Source organism: Oncorhynchus nerka, linkage group LG7, assembly GCF_034236695.1.
Source record: "Oncorhynchus nerka isolate Pitt River linkage group LG7, Oner_Uvic_2.0, whole genome shotgun sequence".
Taxonomy (NCBI): Eukaryota; Metazoa; Chordata; class Actinopteri; order Salmoniformes; family Salmonidae; genus Oncorhynchus; species Oncorhynchus nerka.
The window spans coordinates 37,009,688-37,029,130 of NC_088402.1; positions in this window are offsets into that span (position 1 = coordinate 37,009,688).

Genomic DNA, 19,443 nt, shown 5'->3' on the forward strand with positions numbered 1-19,443 from the left:
TCCAACCTGAATGACGTGATGATTAGACAGTTTTCTTTCGAATGCACAGTAACAGATGCAGGTACCATCAGTCCAGTCAATTTATGCTCAGCTGTGCCTCGCAAGTGCTGCACCAACGAAGCTATTTCGTTAAAGGTCGAGTTTTGAAATATATTGTCTGAGAATAACATTGGCAGACCTGGCATGTAGCCGTGATGTTGACTCAAAAGGTTGGTTACCACTGCTTTAACAGATTCAAATCCAAAGATAACTAGGTATGTGTTTCCACTGAGACTTAAATTTATTGAAATTCATATTTTTTAGTCAAGTAAGAACATTCTTATTTACAAGTTTCTATCAAGTTGTTATTCCTTACGCACATCAAAGCACACGTTGAGATGAATGTGAATGTACAAGATTGAAACATTTACTTAAGTGATAATGCCTGAGAAGCCGGTGTTGAGGATATATTGGCACGGGTGTTGTAAAACCCCGTGAGTCGAAGTCGAGACTGAGAAATGCTGCCTGCCTCATCCCAACTCCTACACATTCATTACTATGGGACAGTTGGCGATTGTTACGCACGCCTCTGAAGAGGGAACGCAACACCCTGCTACAACTCAACTCTCCGTGAAGTGAAAGAGGTATGGACTGTAGGTGTGAGTAAGGATGACAAGGCAGAGAATTTACCATTTACTAGGAATTTATTCCGTCACACGGTAATATGGGGAAAAGGGGCTGGACGGAACCAAAGCAAAGAAAGTAAATATCAAAGCCCCCTCACCTACCTGCCACTAATGGTCCACCCAGGTCTTACCTAGTGTGCCTAGACAATGAATATATTATGTGTATATGTATGCCCGTGGGCCTCTTGCCTAAGCACTCCCTAGGTGCCTTCCCCTTACCCCCTGGGAACAAATGAAACAGAATATTATTAACAATTTCACAAACACACTGAGAAACACATCAAATAGGCTCTGACTGAGCAACAAACTCACACAGAACATACCAAAGCTGCTCCCATCTACAACTAACATAGTACATACCAACTGCCTGAGAACCAACCAACATATGTTATTACCATCAACCTACTCTCTCTCAGCAATCATCTCTCTTCTGAACAGAACACTGGCTTTTATATAGCTTCAGAAGGAATGGGTAATTGGCGACGAGGGGGCGGGTCAGCTCCAATTAGCCATGGAGTCGACCAATCAGCTGCTTGGGGGATTTCAGGAAGCCATCCTGAAACACACATAACAAACCACAACCCAGAAACTGGGGAACGTAACAGAGATCGAATTTGAATATTGAAACAATGTGGCAAATGTCGGAGAGACAGACAGCAATGTTTATACAGATCTCTGCTGTTGAAAACTAAATGTTAGTCTTAAAGAAATATGAGATGTCTAGATGCTTCTTAGAGCGGAGATCTAGATTATATCTTCCCTGCCTGGGCGGATGAGACAGTGGATTGCGCAGTCAGATGGAACCGAGTAAATAGGCATTTTAACATCGTACATTTAGCTGGCGGATACTTGTGAAATATACTGTACACCGGCTGTGATGCGCGTATAACCAATTAGCATTCAGGATTGGACCCACCCGTATATATATACTACTCAGATTTGTATGTAACGTTTATGGTAGTAATTTATTTAACTTTGTCTCCTCGGTAAGAAAAGCACCACTTATTTTTAAAATTAGGAATCCAATGTGCCATTTGTTTATTTCTGTGTTTACGTGACTAATGCTACTACTTTTTGGAAATGTGTTGTATAAGTAGCCTACTCCTAGCTAACCCCTCTCTCCGGTATATATATATATATATATATATATATATATATATATGATATACTAAAGATCACATCTTAAATCACAAAATGCAATAATTGCACAGGCTTAAAAGAACATAATGAAGCATATCTCTAGTAAGGCAACATCAATCACAATTTACACAGAGTAGAGCTATCTTTATATTTCCAAAACCCAGGACAGAGGGTCTTAGTGAATGTTGTCTGGCCTCTGGAGGAGAGGCATTGTGTCAGAGATTCTGTAGGAGAACAGAGAACCTGCTATGTGATCGATCAGGTCCTACTCTAGAGGACTGAAGGCCATGATACTTTCACTCTCAACAGTAGTGTGTCTGAAACAATAACCACCTTGATGACAGTGGAAACTCCAGGACGTGTCATTGCATCCTATTACTGAGTCATTACCACCTGTTTTTCTGATGCCTTCATATGAGACTGCTATATACATCCGGCCCACTCTTCTCTACCTCTCCGTAACAGCTTCCAGTCAACAGTCACCAGAGAGCGGTTTTCATATGCTGTGGAATATGAAGACCTGGGAGAAGAGCAGAGCGCAACGAGGGGAGTTAAAACAATATGGTCAGTCAGTTACTGTGTCAACCCTGTCTTTAATTATAGCAGAGATCAAATGGGAGACATGGGAGGCAGATAGCAACCCAGTATTTGACTACACCGGCTATTGCACCTACCAATGCAATATTAGGGTTTGTAAGACACTGCGATACAGTAAAAGATACTGTTAGTTACAGAAGAATGAAGAGACATTTTAATAACTGTGCTCTGGTCTTGGGCTCTGTAGGCAGAAGAACATCCACTATATTAACTACAGACACACAAATACAACAGAGAGAGGAGGAATTTTATCATCCTATTATAATACAGTACACATGTATAAAGTGATGTCTGTAACTGGGACCTGTGGTCTAAAGCTGATGTTCTTACATGCATTAACCCGCCTGTGCTGGAGATCTTAGTCCATTCTCCTTTAAGGAAGTCCTCTAGTTTCTCAAAGCACTGATGAGGACAGACAACGGTAGCAGGTTTGTGTCACGCTTGTTGATTTGAGTGGACCAAGGCACAGCGCGCGTTGAGTTCCACATTATATTTAATCGTGAAACTTACAACAACAAAAAAAGAATATAACAAACGCGCAGTCACGGAGCACACTAAGCACTAACCAAAACAATATCCCACAACCCAGGTGGGAACAATGGAGAACTTAAGTATGATCCCCAATTAGAGACAACGATAATCAGGAACCATACCAAACACACCAACATAGAAATAGGAAAACTAGAACACCCCCCTAGTCATGCCCTGACCTACAACACCATAGAGGGCTCTCTATGATTAGAGAGTGACAATACACCCCCCCCCCCCCCCCCCAAAGGTGCGGACTCCGGGCGCAAAACCTGAAACCAAATGGGGGGGGGGGGCTGACCCCGGATCCGGCCATGGTGCCGGGCTGAACGCCGTGCCTGGACTGGGCATCGGCGCAGAAGGCCCCGGCCATGGAGCTGGGTTGGAAGCCGCACCCGGACACCGGCGCCGAGGAAGGCTCCGGCCATGGAGCGGGACTGGGGAGGCGCACTGGAGGCCGGGTGCGGGGAGCTGGCACCGGACGTACCGGGCTGGGGAGACGCACTGGAGGCCTGGTGCGTGGAGCCGGCACGGGTGGCACGCATTTCAGGGAGGGTGCGGAGATCTGGCACAGGACATACCGGACTGGGGAGGCACATTGGAGAACTGGTGCGTGGAGCCGGCACAGGTTGTACCAGACTGGTAACACACTCTTCAGGGCCAATGCGGTGCTGAACACACCAAACCAACATCTCTCTCCTCTCTCTCTCTCTCTCAACTTTTCAATTGCCTCCCTGACGGTCTCTGGCTCTTCAAGGTGAGTGCGGGGAACCGGCACAGGATGTACCGAGCTGGGGAGGCGCACTGGAGATCTGGTGCGTGGAGCCGGCACAGATGGCACCAGACTGATGACCCGCTCTTCAGCCCACCTGCGCTGCAGCCTACTCCTAGCTAACCCCTCTCTCCGGTATCCTTCCTCACATTATTCCATCGACTCCCAGGTGGGCTCTGGCACTCCCCTCGGCCCAACCAACCACCCTTCGTGCCCCCCTCCCAAAATATCTTGGGGTTTCTGTGGCCGCAGTCCCCGGTGTCGTTGCTGTCCCCCTATGCTCCTTGGCGACTCCCGCCAAGGAAGGGTCTCGTGTCCTCTCATTATCTCCTCCCAAGTCCAACTCACTTTATTCTCCACCGCACGCTTGTTGAAATGAGTGGACCAAGGCTCAGCGTGCGTAGAGTTCCACATTATATTTAATAGTTAAACTTACACCAAAACAACAACAACTATAACAAACGTGCAGTCACAGCGCACACTAACCAAAACAATATCCCACAACCAAGGTGGGAACAATGGAGAACTTAAGTATGATCCCCAATTAGAGATAACGATAATCAGCTGCCTCTAATTGGGAACCATACCAAGCACACTAACATAGAAATAGGAAAACTAGAACACCCTCCTAGTCACGCTCTGACCGACAACACCATAGAGAACCAAGGGCTCTCTATGGTCAGGGCATGACAGTTAGTCTGAAGAGAGAGAGTGTCTAATTGTTTTTTGTTGATATTGTTTTCTGTCTTATCACTTTTATTTATTGTTTATTTAACTTGCTTTGGGAATGTAAACACGTTTCTCATGCCAATAAAGCCTCTTTAAATTGAGAGAGAATTATATTTACTATTATTATTACGACTGAATTTCATTATCCTACTGCGTTGGCAATATCTACAAATTGTATTTCATGTCCCTAAAGCAATCTGAGAGACAATCAGAGAGACTTGTCTATGCATGTAGCTGCATTTATGACAAATAGGCAAGCCCAGAGGGCCTGTCAGATTTCTCCTGGGCTTGGATCAGCTTCGCTCTGGATGGGAGAGGGACTTTTCTCAATGGAGCAGATCAGCTCAGTAAAGATCCTCTCACTGTCCGCTACTGCTGCCGGTGATGAGCGCTGTTAGGACACACAGACAGAGAAGAAAAGGCTCTGCGTTAAGCAGTCTATTCCCAACTGGGGACCAAGACAGCATGTTTCCTACGTTGGAGCTCAGTGGGATTGTAGAGGGGCCTTTCTCTCTCTGGCTGACAGATAATCCTGAAGGAATAGTGAATAATGATGAGTGAGAAAGTCACAGAGGGTCAAAGATCATACCCCCGAGACATGCTAACCTCTCTGATTGGTAATGGTGCGAGGTTAGCATGTCTTGTATGATCTTTGCAGATGTTAATCATTTTGAAGAATCCAATACTTTAACTTATATACAGTACAAATCACGTTATTGTGGGAGCACCTCTAAGAGTATGAAGTAGGCTGTTTGAGAAGGTTTGAATCCTAAGCAACTTGCCTGCACATTGTTTGAAGTACAATAGACCAACATAAGTACTGCTGTATGTTGTATATTTCACCTTTATTTAACCAGGTAGGCTAGTTGAGAACAAGTTCTCATTTGCAACTGCGACCTGGCCAAGATAAAGCGTAGCAATTCGACACATACAACAACACAGAGTTACACATGGAATAAAAAAAAACATAGTCAATAATACAGTAGAACAAAAGAAAACAAAAAGTCTACATACAGTGAGTGCAAATGAGGTAAGTTAAGGAAATAAATAGGCCATGGTGGCGACGTAATTACAATATAGCAATTAAACACTGGAATGGTAGATCGGCAGAAGATGAATGTGCAAGTAGAGATACTGGGGTGCAAATGAGCAAGATACATAAATAAACACAGTATGGGATGAGGTAAGTAGATAGATGGGCTGTTTACAGATGGGCTATGTACAGGTGCAGTGATCTGTGAGCTGCTCTGACAGCTGGTGCTTAAAGCTAGTGAGGGAGATATGAGTCTCCAGCTTCAGAGATTTTTGCAGTTCTTTCCAGTCATTGGCAGCAGAGAACTGGAAGGAAAGACGACCAACGGAGGAATTGGCTTTGAGGGTGACCAGTGAGATATCCGTGCTATGAGTGGGTGCTGCTATGGTGACCAGTGAGCTGAGATAAGGTGGGGCTTTACCTAGCAGAGACTTGTAGATAACCTGTAGCCAGTGGGTTTGGCGACGAGTATGAAGCGAGGGCCAACCAACGAGAGCGTACAGGTCGCAATGGTGGGTAGTGTATGGAGCTTTGGTGACAAAATGGATGGCACTGTGATAGACTGCATCCAGTTTGTTGAGTAGAGTGTTGGAGGCTATTTTATAGATGACATCACCAAAGTCGAGTATTGGTAGGATGGTCAGTTTGGCAGCATGAGTGAAGGATGCTTTGTTGCGATATAGGAAGCCAATTCTAGATTTAATTTTGGATTGGAGATGCTTAATGTGAGTCTGAAAGGAGAGTTTACAGTCTAACCAGACACCTAGGTATTTGTAGTTGTCCACGTATTCTAAGTTAGAGCCGTCCAGAGTAGTGATGCTGGACGGGCGAGCAGGTGCGGGTAGTGATTGGTTGAATAGCATGCATTTAGGTTTACTTGCGTTTAAGAGCAGTTGGAGGCCATGGAAGGAGAGTTGTATGGTATTAAAGCTCGTCTGGAGGTTAGTTAACACAGTGTCCAAAGAAGGGCCAGAAGTATACAGAATGGTGTCGTCTGGGTAGAGGTGTATCAGAGAATCACCAGCAACAAGAGCAACATCATTGATGTATACAGAGGAGAGAGTCGGCCCGAGGATTGAACCCTGTGGCACCCCCATACAGACTGCCAGAGGTCCGGACAACAGGACAATTTGACACACTGAACTCTATCAGAGAAGTAGTTGGTAAACCAGGCGAGGCAATCATTTGAGAAACCAAGGCTGTCGAGTCTGCCAATAAGAATGTGGTGATTGACAGAGTCGAAAGTCTTGGCCAGGTCGATTGAATACGGCTGCACAGTAATGTCTCTTATCGATGGCGGTTATGATGTCATTTAGAACCTTGAGTGTAGCTGAGGTGCACCCATGACCAGCTCTGAAACCAGATTGCATAACGGAGAAGGTACGGTGGGATTCGAAATGGTCGGTAATCTGTTTGTTAACTTGGCTTTCGAAGACCTTAGAAAGGCAGGGTAGAATAGATATAGGTCTGTAGCAGTTTGAGTCTAGAGTGTCTCCCCCTTTGAAGAGGGGGATGACTGCGGCAGCTTTCCAATCTTTGGGAATCAGACGATATGAAAGAGAGGTTGAATAGGCTAGTAATAGGGGTTGCAACAATTTCGGAAGATAATTTTAGAAAGAGAGGGTCCAGATTGTCTAGCCCGGCTGATTTGTAGGGGTCCAGATTTTGCAGCTCTTTCAGAACATCAGCTATCTGGATTTGGGTAAAGGAGAAATGTTGGGGGTTTTGGCAGTTTGCTGTGGAGGGTGCCAGGCAGTTGACCGGGGTAGGGGTAGCCAGGTGGAAAGCATGGCCAGCCGTAGAGAAATGCTTATTGAAATTAAAAGCTGTGTGCTGTAAAAACTTGGTAGAGCATGGGTGAAATAGGAATTTTGGTGCTCCTGTGAATTTCCTTTCTTATTTTCGGCTTCAGACCAATGCCTACTCCCTTAAAACGTTATAAAAAAATGTTTAATGAATTAGTAGAGCGTCTACTCTGTCTGTATTGAGGGACAATATGCAGGCTGCTGCACAGACACTAGTCTAGAGCGCCTGGTTAAATTGTTTTTGAGAGCATTTTTAAACTCTCTAAATGAGTGAGAAATATATGTTATTGTTGCAATAGTTTGTGAGTGGGGAACAGATAGGGGAGAGTGGGGTAAGTTGAGCCCCCCTTGTATCTAGGAATCCAAACACAAAATTCATCTTTGATCAAACATTTAGGAAGAGATCATCATTTCATGGAGTCTGTGAAGGAGGAAACTACATATAAAAAGCAGTAAATAAGTTTGGTCGAAGTTTGGTCGAAACACCTGATTTCAAATACATGTATTCCATTAGAGGTTTCATGATGTTTGTAACTAAACCAAAACGGATTTATACAATTGTACTAAAAATCAGTTGGGGTCTCTATAAGCTTCAATATGAGGTCCTAAACCTAACATGAAAGTGCATCCTTGTAGCTGTGTGGTTTAACGAAGTCAAAATGTTTGCCTTGGGATCAAATCTGAAATGAGTTACCTTTGGTCTGTTCAGCCATTCCTAAGGGGAACATTAATGGGGAAAGAATAGGGTTTTGGGATCAACGCCAAAAATAAGGTCTGAGGTTAAGGCTTAGGGGATCTTATAGTTTTATTCCATGAGATAATTTCAGTCCGTTAACATGACCTTCATTAATTATGAAGCCTAAATGTGCTTTATGTGCTTTTTTTACTACATAAATGCTTTAAAAAATCACAAAAAGTGACATTAGCTGATGAAGATGATCTAATAGAACAAAACGTATCTAAACAACTCGACATTCATTTCCCCACAGGCTTTATGCAACGAACCATGCCAGAGTTACTGCCTACAAAAAGACGGCATTACTATTTCTCTCTATTTATCAAAATGTCTTGTTCACCTTAAGTTTTAGGAATATAAATTGAACATTCAAAGTTAATTTCCAATGATATTGTACTTAATCAGGTAAAAACTGCTGAATAAATCCAAAAACGTGCTGTGATTGATAGACTTTTTATTATGTACCAGTAATCACCTAAATGTGTTTGCCCTGCCTTACTTGTATGCCTCTGTTTCACACTTGGCTTTTCAGCGCCATCTTCTGGTAAGCGACACACATCATCACATTAACATTTTTATATCTAGGTGGCTAGGTATGGAGCATTTAGTATTTAGTATTTATTAGGATCCCTAATTAGGGGCTACCCTTCCTGGAGTCTAAACAAGAATCAACACAGCAAATAAAATACATATGCATGGCAACACATTTACATTACAATTTAGCCATTCAGCAGACGCTCCCATCCAGAGCGACCCATAGCGAGTGCATTCATCTTAAAATAGCCAGACGAGACAACCACATAACACAGACAACCACATAACACATTCGTATCCCAACCACGTGTCACATACATAATACAATACAGAATACAATGCAAAATGTAAGGTGTTCTTTTATCAGTTTTTTTGGTAATCTGTTTTTATTGCTAGCTTGAGTTACCTGGGGTGGCGTTGCAACCTGGCCTCATAGACTAGATGTAAAATATTAAATGTAAATCTGGGACATCCACATTAGTATGATATGTTACATTTGGTATGGTTACATAAGACGGTATGGTTACTTACTTAAGGAAAAAATGAAAGTAGGGTGATTGGTCGGGGTAGATGGGTGCACATAATGTGAACAGGTTGCGAGTTTGAATCTCATCATGGACAACTTTACATTTTTAGCTAACTTTAGCTAATTAACAACTACTTAGCATATTAGCTAACCCTAACTCTAACTTTAATCCTTCAACTAGCCCTAACCTTAACCTTTATCCTAACTCCTAAACTTAACCCTAACCCCTAGCCTAGCTAACGTTGGCCAACTAGCTATGTTAGCCATCTAGCTAGAATTCATAACATATCATATGTTTTGCAAAGCTCATGTCTAGAAACACATCATTGGGTCTAGCAGTTGTCTTGTGTCGAACTGCGCATGTGCAGGCTGTCAAATCAAAGGCACCCCTTCGATATAAAGCTGTTTTTTATGAAAATTAACAACTATGGAAGAATTGTTCACTTTTTCAGATTGACTTCTCAAACTCTAATCCCCGGGCCTGGTCTGTTTGGTTTGATTCGCAAGATTCCTGGTAAGTCTCGTGATGTTGTGCCTCTGAGTTTAGTAACTCTGTGCTGGCACTTTGACAGCCAGGCAAAGTAGAGGCGAACAGATCGAATTATACGTTCACTGTGGTAAACAGAAGCTTCTGGTGGTTTCTGAAGCCAACATGGCATGTTTAATTTATTTTCTTCCTATGAATTTGGCTCTAGCATTTGAATCATTTTGGCTATAAACTACTATGAGTTTCCTGAAAGCAAAGACTCTCTACAATATGGATGTGCCTTCTGTTCCCCTCTATGATGATCACAGGCCTTGTATGAAGGGAGTGTCCATTGTCTACATCTCATTGTGTTATTTACCCCGACCAATTTCAAAAGAAAGTTCACAAAAATAGACAAGATTCTGCAACCATGGAGAGGTAAATACCTGTCTAGTTATGGAATACTCTTTGGTCCTATCATAGTTTACTTACTTACTTATGGTGCTGCCTACTCCAAAGAACTCCTTTTTTAGATCACATGAGCAAAAAATATTTCACTTTATTTGGAACGCTAAGCCAGACAAAATTAAATGTGCCTTGACTTTTTCCACATTTTGTTACGTTACAGCCTTTTTCTAAAATTGATGACATAGTTTATTCCCCTCAATCTACACACAATACCCCATAATGACAAATGTATTAAAAATTAAAAACTGAAATATGACAATTACACAAGTATTTAGACCCTTTACTCAGTACTTTGTTGAAGCACCTTTGGCAGCAATTTCAGCCTCGGGTCTTATTGGGTATGATGCTACAAGCTCGGCACACCTATATTTGGGGAGTTACTCCCATTCTTCTCTGCAGATCCTCTTTAGCTCTGTCATGTTGGATGGGGAGTGTTGCTGCACAGCTATTTTCAGGTCTCTTGAGATGTTTGATTGGGTTCAAGTCCAGGCTCTGGCTGGGCCACTCAAGGACATTCAGAGACTTGTCCCGAAGCCACTCTACGTTGTCTTGGCTGTGTGCTTAGGGTCGTTGATGATGCCACCACCATGCTTCACGAAAGAGATGGTGCCAGGTTTCCTCCAGACTTGACGCTGGGCATTCAGGCCAAAGAGTTCAAACTTGGTTTCATCAGACCAGAGAATCTTGTTTCTCATGGTCTGAGAATCTTTAGGTGCCTTTTGGCAAACTCCAAGCGGGTTGTCATATGCCTTTTACTGAGGAGTGGCTTCTGTCTGGCCACTCTACCATAAAGGCCTGATTGGTGGAGTGCTGCAGAGATGGTTGTCCTTCTGGAAGGTTCTCCCATCTCCACAGAGGAACTCTGAAGGACCGCCAAAGTGATCATCGGGTTCTTGGTCACCTCCCTGGCCAAGGCCCTTCTCCCCCAAATGCTCAGTTTGGCCGGGCGGCCAGCTCTAGGAAGAGTCCTGGTGGTTCCAAACTTCTTCCATTTAAGAATGATGGAGGCCACTGTGGTCTTGGGGACCTACAATGCTGCAGAATTTTTTTGGTACCCTTTCCCAGATCTGTGCCTCGACACAATTATGTCTAGGAGCTCTACGGACAATTCCTTTGACCTCATGGCTTGGTTTTTGCTCTGACATGCACTGTGAACTTTGGGACTTTGTATAGACAGGTGTGTCCCTTTCCAAATCATGTCCAATCCAAATCATGTCCAATAAATTGAATTTACTGTTATTGGTGGATTCCAATCAAGTTGTAGTAACATCTCAAGAATGATCCATGGAAAACAGGATGCAACTGAGCTCAATTTTGAGTCTCATAACAAAAGGTCTGAATAATTATGTTTTTTTTAAATTTTAATACATTTGGGGAACAAATTACTTTGTCATTATGGGGTATTGTGTGTAGATTGATAAGGGAAAAACGTATTCCATCAATTTTAGAATAAGGCTGTAACGTAACAAAATGTGGAAAAAGTCAAGGGGTCTGAATACTTTCCGAATGCACTGTATATATTGAATATAAGTCTGGGGGGGTGAAATGATTAAATATTAAGGCAATTAACCTCTCACTAAATATTTGACTCATACATAAGGTGTACTTAAACTCGAACTGGTTCTCCAGTAGATTATTAAGAAAAGCTCATCCTTTGTTCAAAAATTGCCCTTTTGCCTTTATACAGATGACAAATTCTCATTTCCAATTAATTGAAAATTATGTTCAATGTATTGCCCTTTCTTAAACAACCTGGTTACAATTTAATTTTACCCTCCAGAAAGACAGAACAAATTTTACAACAAATATTATGGTTATCTTAAATATAGGCTATTGATTGATAATAATAAAAACATTCTTTATGGAAAAATTTAGGGGAAAAAAATATTTATTAATGAAATTATGAATAGGAATGGTGGAGTTATGACACATGCAGATATCGAACATATATGGGAACATTTGTTCAATTCAAAGCTACAACCAACTGAAACATGTATGTATATAAACCTCATGAAGCTGGTTGAGAGAATGGCAAGAGTGTGCAAAGCTGGCATCAAGGCAAAGGGTGGCTACTTTGAAGAATATCAAATATCAAAAACAATTTTGATTTGTTTATCACTTTACTACCTAATTCCGTATGTGGTATTTCATGGTTTTGATGTCTTCACTATTAGTCTACAATGTAGAAAAGAGTAAAAATAAAGAAGAACCCTTGAATTGTAACGAGTGTGCTGAGAGTCGGGAAGCAAGTTCAGGAAGTGAGCTCACGGAGTGAGTGTTTTAATAAATAAAAACAACTTAATACAAAACAAGAAACACAAACAACTCACAGGCATGACACTGGAAAAGAAACACTAATGCCTGGGGAAGGAACCAAAGGGAGTGACATATGTAGGGAAGGTAATCAGGGAGGTGATGGAGTCCAGGTGAGTCTGAAGACGCGCAGGTGTGCGTAACGATGGTTACAGGTGTGCGCCATAATGAGCAGCCTGGTGACCGAGAGGCCGGAGAGGGAGCACAGGTGACATGAATGAGTAGGTGTGTCCAAACCTTTGACTGGTACTGTATATGTACAGTTGAAGTTGGAAGTTTACATACATCTTAGCCAAATACATTTAAATTCCATTTTTCACAATTCCTGACATTTAATCGTAGTAAAAATTCCCTGTCTTAGGTCAGTTAGGATCACCACTTTATTTTAAGAATGTGAAATGTCAGAATAAGAGTAGAGAGAATGATTTATTTCAACTTTTATTTCTTTCATCACATTCCCAGTGGGTCAGAAGTTTGAATACACTCAATTAGTATTTGGTAGCATTGTCTTTAAATTGTTTAATTAACTTGGGTCAAGTAACTTAGGTCAAGTAGGGTTGGGTAGCCTTCCACTAGCTTCCCACAATAAGTTTTTGTTGTCCCATTCCTCCTGACAGAGCTGGTGTAATTGAGTCAGGTCTGTAGGCCTCCTTGCTCGCCCACGCTTTTTCAGTTCTGCCACACATTTCTATAGGATTGAGGTCAGGGCTTTGTGATGGCCAGTCCAATACCTTGACTTTGTTGTCCTTAAGCCATTTTGTCACAACTTTGGAAGTATGCTTGGCGTCATTGTCCATTTGGAAGACCCATTTGAGACCAAGCTTTAACCTGACTGATGTCTTGAGATGTTGCTTCACATACTTTTCCCGCCTCATGATGCCATCTATTTTGTGAAGTGCACCAGTCCCTCCTGCAGAAAAGCACCCCCACAACAGGATGCTGCCACCCCCGTACTTCACAGTTGGGATAGAGTTCATTGGCTTGCAAGCCTCCCCCTTTTTCCACCAAACATAATGATGGTCATTATGACCAAACAGTTCTATTTTTGTTTCATCATAGCAGATTACATTTCTCCAAAAAGTACGACCTTTGTCCCCATGTGCAGTTGCAAACCGTAGTCTGGCCTTTTTTATGGCGGTTTTGGAGCAGTGGCGTCTTCCTTGCTGAGCGGCCTTTCAGGTTAATGTCGATATAGGACTCATTTTACTGTGGATATAGATACGCTTTCCTCCAGCATCTTCACAAGGTCCTTTGCTGTTGGTCTGGGATTGATTTTCACTTTTCGCACCAAAGTACGTTCATCTCTAGGAGACAGAAAGCGTCTCCTTCCTGAGCGATATGAAGGCTGCGTGGTCCCATGGTGTTTATACTTGCGTACTATTGTGTAATGAATTTCCTCCTCTTCTTCCGAAGAGGAGAGGCGAAACGGATCAGAGGACCAATATGCGGCGTGGTAAGTGTCCATGGTTCTTTTTTAATACGTTAAGATACACATGAACAACTGACTACAAAAAAACAAGAAATGTGAAACTCAAAACAGTCCTATCTGGTGCAAACACAGAGACAGGAATAATCACCCACCAACACACAGTGAAACCCAGGCTACCTAAGTATGATTCTCAATCAGAGACAACTAATGACACCTGCCTCTGATTGAGAACCATACTAGGCCGAAACATAGAAATACTCAAATCATAGAAAAACAAACATAGACTGCCCACCCAACTCAAGCCCTGACCATACTAACTAATACAAAACACAGGAAATAAAGGTCAGAACGTGACAGTACCCCCCCCCAAAGGTGTGGACTCCGGCCGCAAAACCTTGACCTATAGGGGAGGGTCTGGGTGGGCATCTGTCCGCGGTGGCGGTTCTGGCGTGGGACACGGACCCCACTTCAACATTGTCTTAGTCCGCCTTATTGTCCGCCTCCGTGGCTTTCTCACCATGGCCACCCCTCTCAATGACCCCACTGGACAGAGGGGCAGCTCGGGACAGAGGGGCAGAAGCTCTGGACAGAGGGGCAGGGGCTCGGGACAGAGGGGCAGGGGCTCGGGACAGAGGGGCAGGAGCTCGGGACAGAGGGGCAGGGGCTCTGGCGCCTCTGGGCTGAGGGGCTCTGGCGCCTCTGGGCTGAGGGGCTCCGGCAGCGGCGCCGGACAGGCGGGACGCTCCGGCAGCGGCGCCGGACAGGCGGGAGGCTCCGGCGCCGGACAGGCGGGAGGCTCCGGCAGCGGCGCCGGACAGGCGGGAGGCTCCGGCAGCGGCGCCGGACAGGCGGGACGCCCGCAGCGGCGCCGGACAGGCGGGAGGCTCCGCAGCGGCGCCGGACAGGCGGGACGCCCGCAGCGGCGCCGGACAGGCGGGAGGCTCCGCAGCGGCGCCGGACAGGCGGGAGGCTCCGGCAGCGGCTCCGGACAGGCGGGACGCTCCGGCAGCGGCGCCGGACAGGCGGGACGCTCCGGCAGCGGCGCCGGACAGGCGGGACCACCTGCAGGGAGGAGACAGAGAGACAGCCTGGTGCGTGGGGCTGCCACAGGAACCACCAGGCTGGGGAGACCTTCAGGAGGCTTGGTGTTAGGAGGAGCCTGAAGGACCGGGCTGTGGGGGAGCACTGGAGCTCTGGTGCGCAACCTGGCACCACTTCCCCAGGCTGGACAACTACTCTAGCCCGGACCCTCCAGAGTGCAGGCACAGGTTGAACCGGGCTGTGGGTAAGCACGGGAGATCTAGTGCTTACTACACGCACCTCTCCCTTTGGCTCCACTCCCACATTTGCCCGGCACGAGCGGAGCGCAGGCAGAGGACGCACTGCACCCTCCCAGCGCCCGGAGACACAGCACGCAGAGCCGGCGCAGGATAACCTGGACCAAAACTGCGTACCGGCGACCAGACCCGCTGAGCAGGCACCATACGCCCTGGCTCAATGCCCACACTCGCATGGCACTCTCGGGGCTGCCCTATAGCGCACCGGGCTATGGGCACGCACTGGCGACACCCGTGCGCTTAACCGCATAACACGGTGCCTGACCAGTAATGCGCTGCTTATCATAAGCACGAGGAGTGAGCTCAGGTCTGCTACCTGGCTTAGTACCACACCTCGTGTGCCGCCCCCCAAAAATAATTTGGGGCTGCCTCTCGTACCTGTCGCACTGCCGTGCTGGCTTCGCCAACCTCATTCTCCTGTAGCCTTCCTTGCACTGCTCCATCGAATCCCAGGCGGGCTCCGGCACTCTCCCTGGGTCGACCGCCCACCTGTCTATCTCCTCCCAAGTCGTGTAATCCAGATTCTGCTCTCTGTTCAGTATCTGCTCCCATGTCCAGGAGTCCTGTGATGCTGGCCGCTGTTGTTGCTGCTGCTGTCGTCGCTGCTGTTTACCACGCCGCTTGGTCCGAGTTGGTTGGTGGGTGATTCTGTAATGAATTTCCTCCTCTTCTTCCGAAGAGGAGAGGCGAAACGGATCAGAGGACCAATATGCGGCGTGGTAAGTGTCCATGGTTCTTTTTTAATACGTTAAGATACACATGAACTGACTACAAAAAAACAAGAAATGTGAAACTCAAAACAGTCCTATCTGGTGCAAACACAGAGACAGGAATAATCACCCACCAACACACAGTGAAACCCAGGCTACCTAAGTATGATTCTCAATCAGAGACAACTAATGACACCTGCCTCTGATTGAGAACCATACTAGGCCGAAACATAGAAATACTCAAATCATAGAAAAACAAACATAGACTGCCCACCCAACTCACGCCCTGACCATACTAACTAATACAAAACACAGGAAATAAAGGTCAGAACGTGACATATTGTTTGTACAGATGAACATGATACATTCAGGCGTTTGGAAATTGCTCCCAAGGATGAACCAGACTTGTGGAGGTCTAAAAAAAAAAATTGGAGGTTTTGGCTGATTTCTTTTGATTTTCCCATGATGTCAAGCAAAGAGACACTGAGTTTGAAGGTAGGTGTTATGCAGGTGAGTGAGGACCCAAAAGCGGTTTAACAGAAACAGAGTCTTTTAATGTCAAAACACAGGGAAGACATAGATCCTCTTCAGATGTATCGATTGACAAAATAGACAACCCGCAGAGAGGGCGACAAATAAATCATAAAGTCCTCTGATCTTTACAGGAGAGTCCCCTTCTAGCAGCAGAGGAGAATAGCAGGGTTAGCGGCAACAGACTGCTGGTCTCTCCGGGTAGGCGCGGGTTGTAGAGGACAGAGGTACCTGATCACACGTAGCATCTGATGAAGAGGCAGATTACGACAGGACGGGACAAGGGTGAAGCAAACGAGAATCTGACAAAGACAGAAGCAGAAACAGAGAGAGAAATAGAGACCTAATCAGAGGGAAAAAGGGAACAGGTGGGAGAGGGTAAATGAGGTAGTTAGAGGAGATGAGGAACAGCTGGGAGAAGGAAAGGAAGAGAAGGTAACCCAATACGACCAGCAGGGGGAAACGAAGTGAAGAGAAAGAACAGGAACAAGACATAACATGTCAATACATGACAGTACCCCCCCACTCACCGAGCGCCTCCTGGCGCACTCGAGGAGGAAACCTGGCGGCAACGGAGGAAATCATCGATCAGCGAACGGTCCAGCACGTCCCGAGATGGAACCCAACTCCTTTCCTCAGGACCGTACCCCTCCCAATCCACTAGGTACTGATGACCACGGCCCCGAGGACGCATGTCCAAAATCTTACGGACCCAGTAGATAGGTGCGCCCTCAACAAGGATGGGGGGGGGGGAGGGAAGACGAACGGGGTGCGAAGAAAGGGCTTAACACAGGAGACATGGAAGACCCGGTGGACGCGACGAAGATGTCGCGGAAGAAGAAGTCGCACTGCGACAGGATTAATGACCTGAGAAATACGGAACGGACCAATGAACCGCGGGGTCAACTTGCGAGAAGCTGTCTTAAGGGGAAGGTTTTTAGTGGAGAGCCATACTCTCTGACCGCGACAATATCTAGGACTCTTAGTCCTACGCTTATTAGCGGCTCTCACAGTCTGCGCCCTATAACGGCAAAGTGCAGACCTGACCCTCTTCCAGGTGCGCTCACAACGTTGGACAAAAGCCTGAGCGGAGGGAACGCTGGACTCGGCGAGCTGAGACGAGAACAGAGGAGGCTGGTACCCGAGGCTACTCTGAAAAGGAGATAGCCCGGTCGCAGACGAAGGAAGAGAGTTGTGAGCATATTCTGCCCAGGGGAGCTGTTCTGCCCAAGACGCAGGGTTACGAAAAGAAAGACTGCGTAAGATGCGACCAATAGTCTGATTGGCCCGTTCTGCTTGACCGTTAGACTGGGGGTGAAAGCCGGAAGAGAGACTGACGGAAGCCCCAATCAAACGGCAAAACTCCCTCCAAAATTGAGACGTGAATTGCGGACCCCTGTCCGAAACGACGTCTGACGGAAGGCCATGAATTCTGAAAACATTCTCAATGATGATTTGTGTCGTCTCTTTAGCAGAAGGAAGCTTAGCGAGGGGAATAAAATGAGCCGCCTTAGAGAACCTATCGACAACCGTTAGAATAACAGTCTTCCCCGCTGACGAAGGCAGTCCGGTAATAAAGTCTAAGGCGATGTGAGACCACGGTCGAGAGGGAATGGAAAGCGGTCTGAGACGGCCGGCAGGAGGGGAGTTACCGGACTTAATCTGCGCGCAGTCCGAACAAGCAGCCACGAAACGATGCGTGTCACGCTCCTGAGTGGGCCACCAAAAACGCTGGCGAATAGAAGCAAGCGTACCCCGAACGCCGGGGTGGCCGGCTAACTTGGCAGAGTGAGCCCACTGAAGAACGGCCAGACGAGTAGGAACGGGAACGAAAAGAAGGTTCCTAGGACAAGCGCGCGGCGACGGAGTGTGAGTGAGTGCTTGCTTTACCTGCCTCTCAATTCCCCAGACAGTCAACCCGACAACACGCCCCTCAGGGTCGGTGGAGGCTACTGAAGAACTGAAGAGACGGGATAAAGCATCAGGCTTGGTGTTCTTAGAGCCCGGACGATAAGAAATTACGAACTCGAAACGAGCGAAAAACAGCGCCCAACGAGCCTGACGCGCATTAAGTCGTTTGGCAGAATGGATGTACTCAAGGTTCCTATGGTCAGTCCAAACGACAAAAGGAACGGTCGCCCCCTCCAACCACTGTCGCCATTCGCCTAGGGCTAAGCGGATGGCGAGCAGTTCGCGGTTTCCCACATCATAGTTACGTTCCGACGGCGACAGGCGATGAGAAAAATACGCGCAAGGGTGGACCTTGTCGTCAGAACGGGAGCGCTGGGAAAGAATGGCTCCCACGCCCACCTCTGACGCGTCAACCTCGACAATGAACTGTCTAGAGACGTCAGGTGTAACAAGGATAGGTGCGGATGTAAAACGCTTCTTGAGGAGATCAAAAGCTCCCTGGGCAGAAACGGACCACTTAAAGCACGTCTTGACAGAAGTAAGGGCTGTGAGAGGAGCTGCCACCTGACCGAAATTACGGATGAAACGACGATAGAAATTCGCGAAGCCGAGAAAGCGCTGCAGCTCGACGCGTGACTTAGGGACGGGCCAATCGATTACAGCTTGGACCTTAGCGGGATCCATCTTAATGCCTTCAGCGGAAATAACAGAACCGAGAAATGTGACGGAGGAGGCATGAAAAGAGCACTTCTCAGCCTTCACATAAAGACAATTCTCTAAAAGGCGCTGGAGGACACGTCGAACGTGCTGAACATGAATCTGGAGTGACGGTGAAAAAATCAGGATATCGTCAAGGTAAACGAAAACAAAGATGTTCAGCATGTCTCTCAGGACATCATTCACTAATGCCTGAAAGACAGCTGGAGCGTTAGCGAGGCCGAACGGCAGAACCCGGTATTCAAAGTGCCCTAACGGAGTGTTAAACGCCGTTTTCCACTCGTCCCCCTCCCTGATGCGCACGAGATGGTAAGCGTTACGAAGGTCCAACTTAGTGAAAAACCTGGCTCCCTGCAGGATCTCGAAGGCTGAAGACATAAGGGGAAGCGGATAACGATTCTTAACCGTTATGTCATTCAGCCCTCGATAATCTATGCAGGGGCGCAGGGACCCGTCCTTCTTCTTAACAAAAAACCCCCGCTCCGGCGGGAGAGGA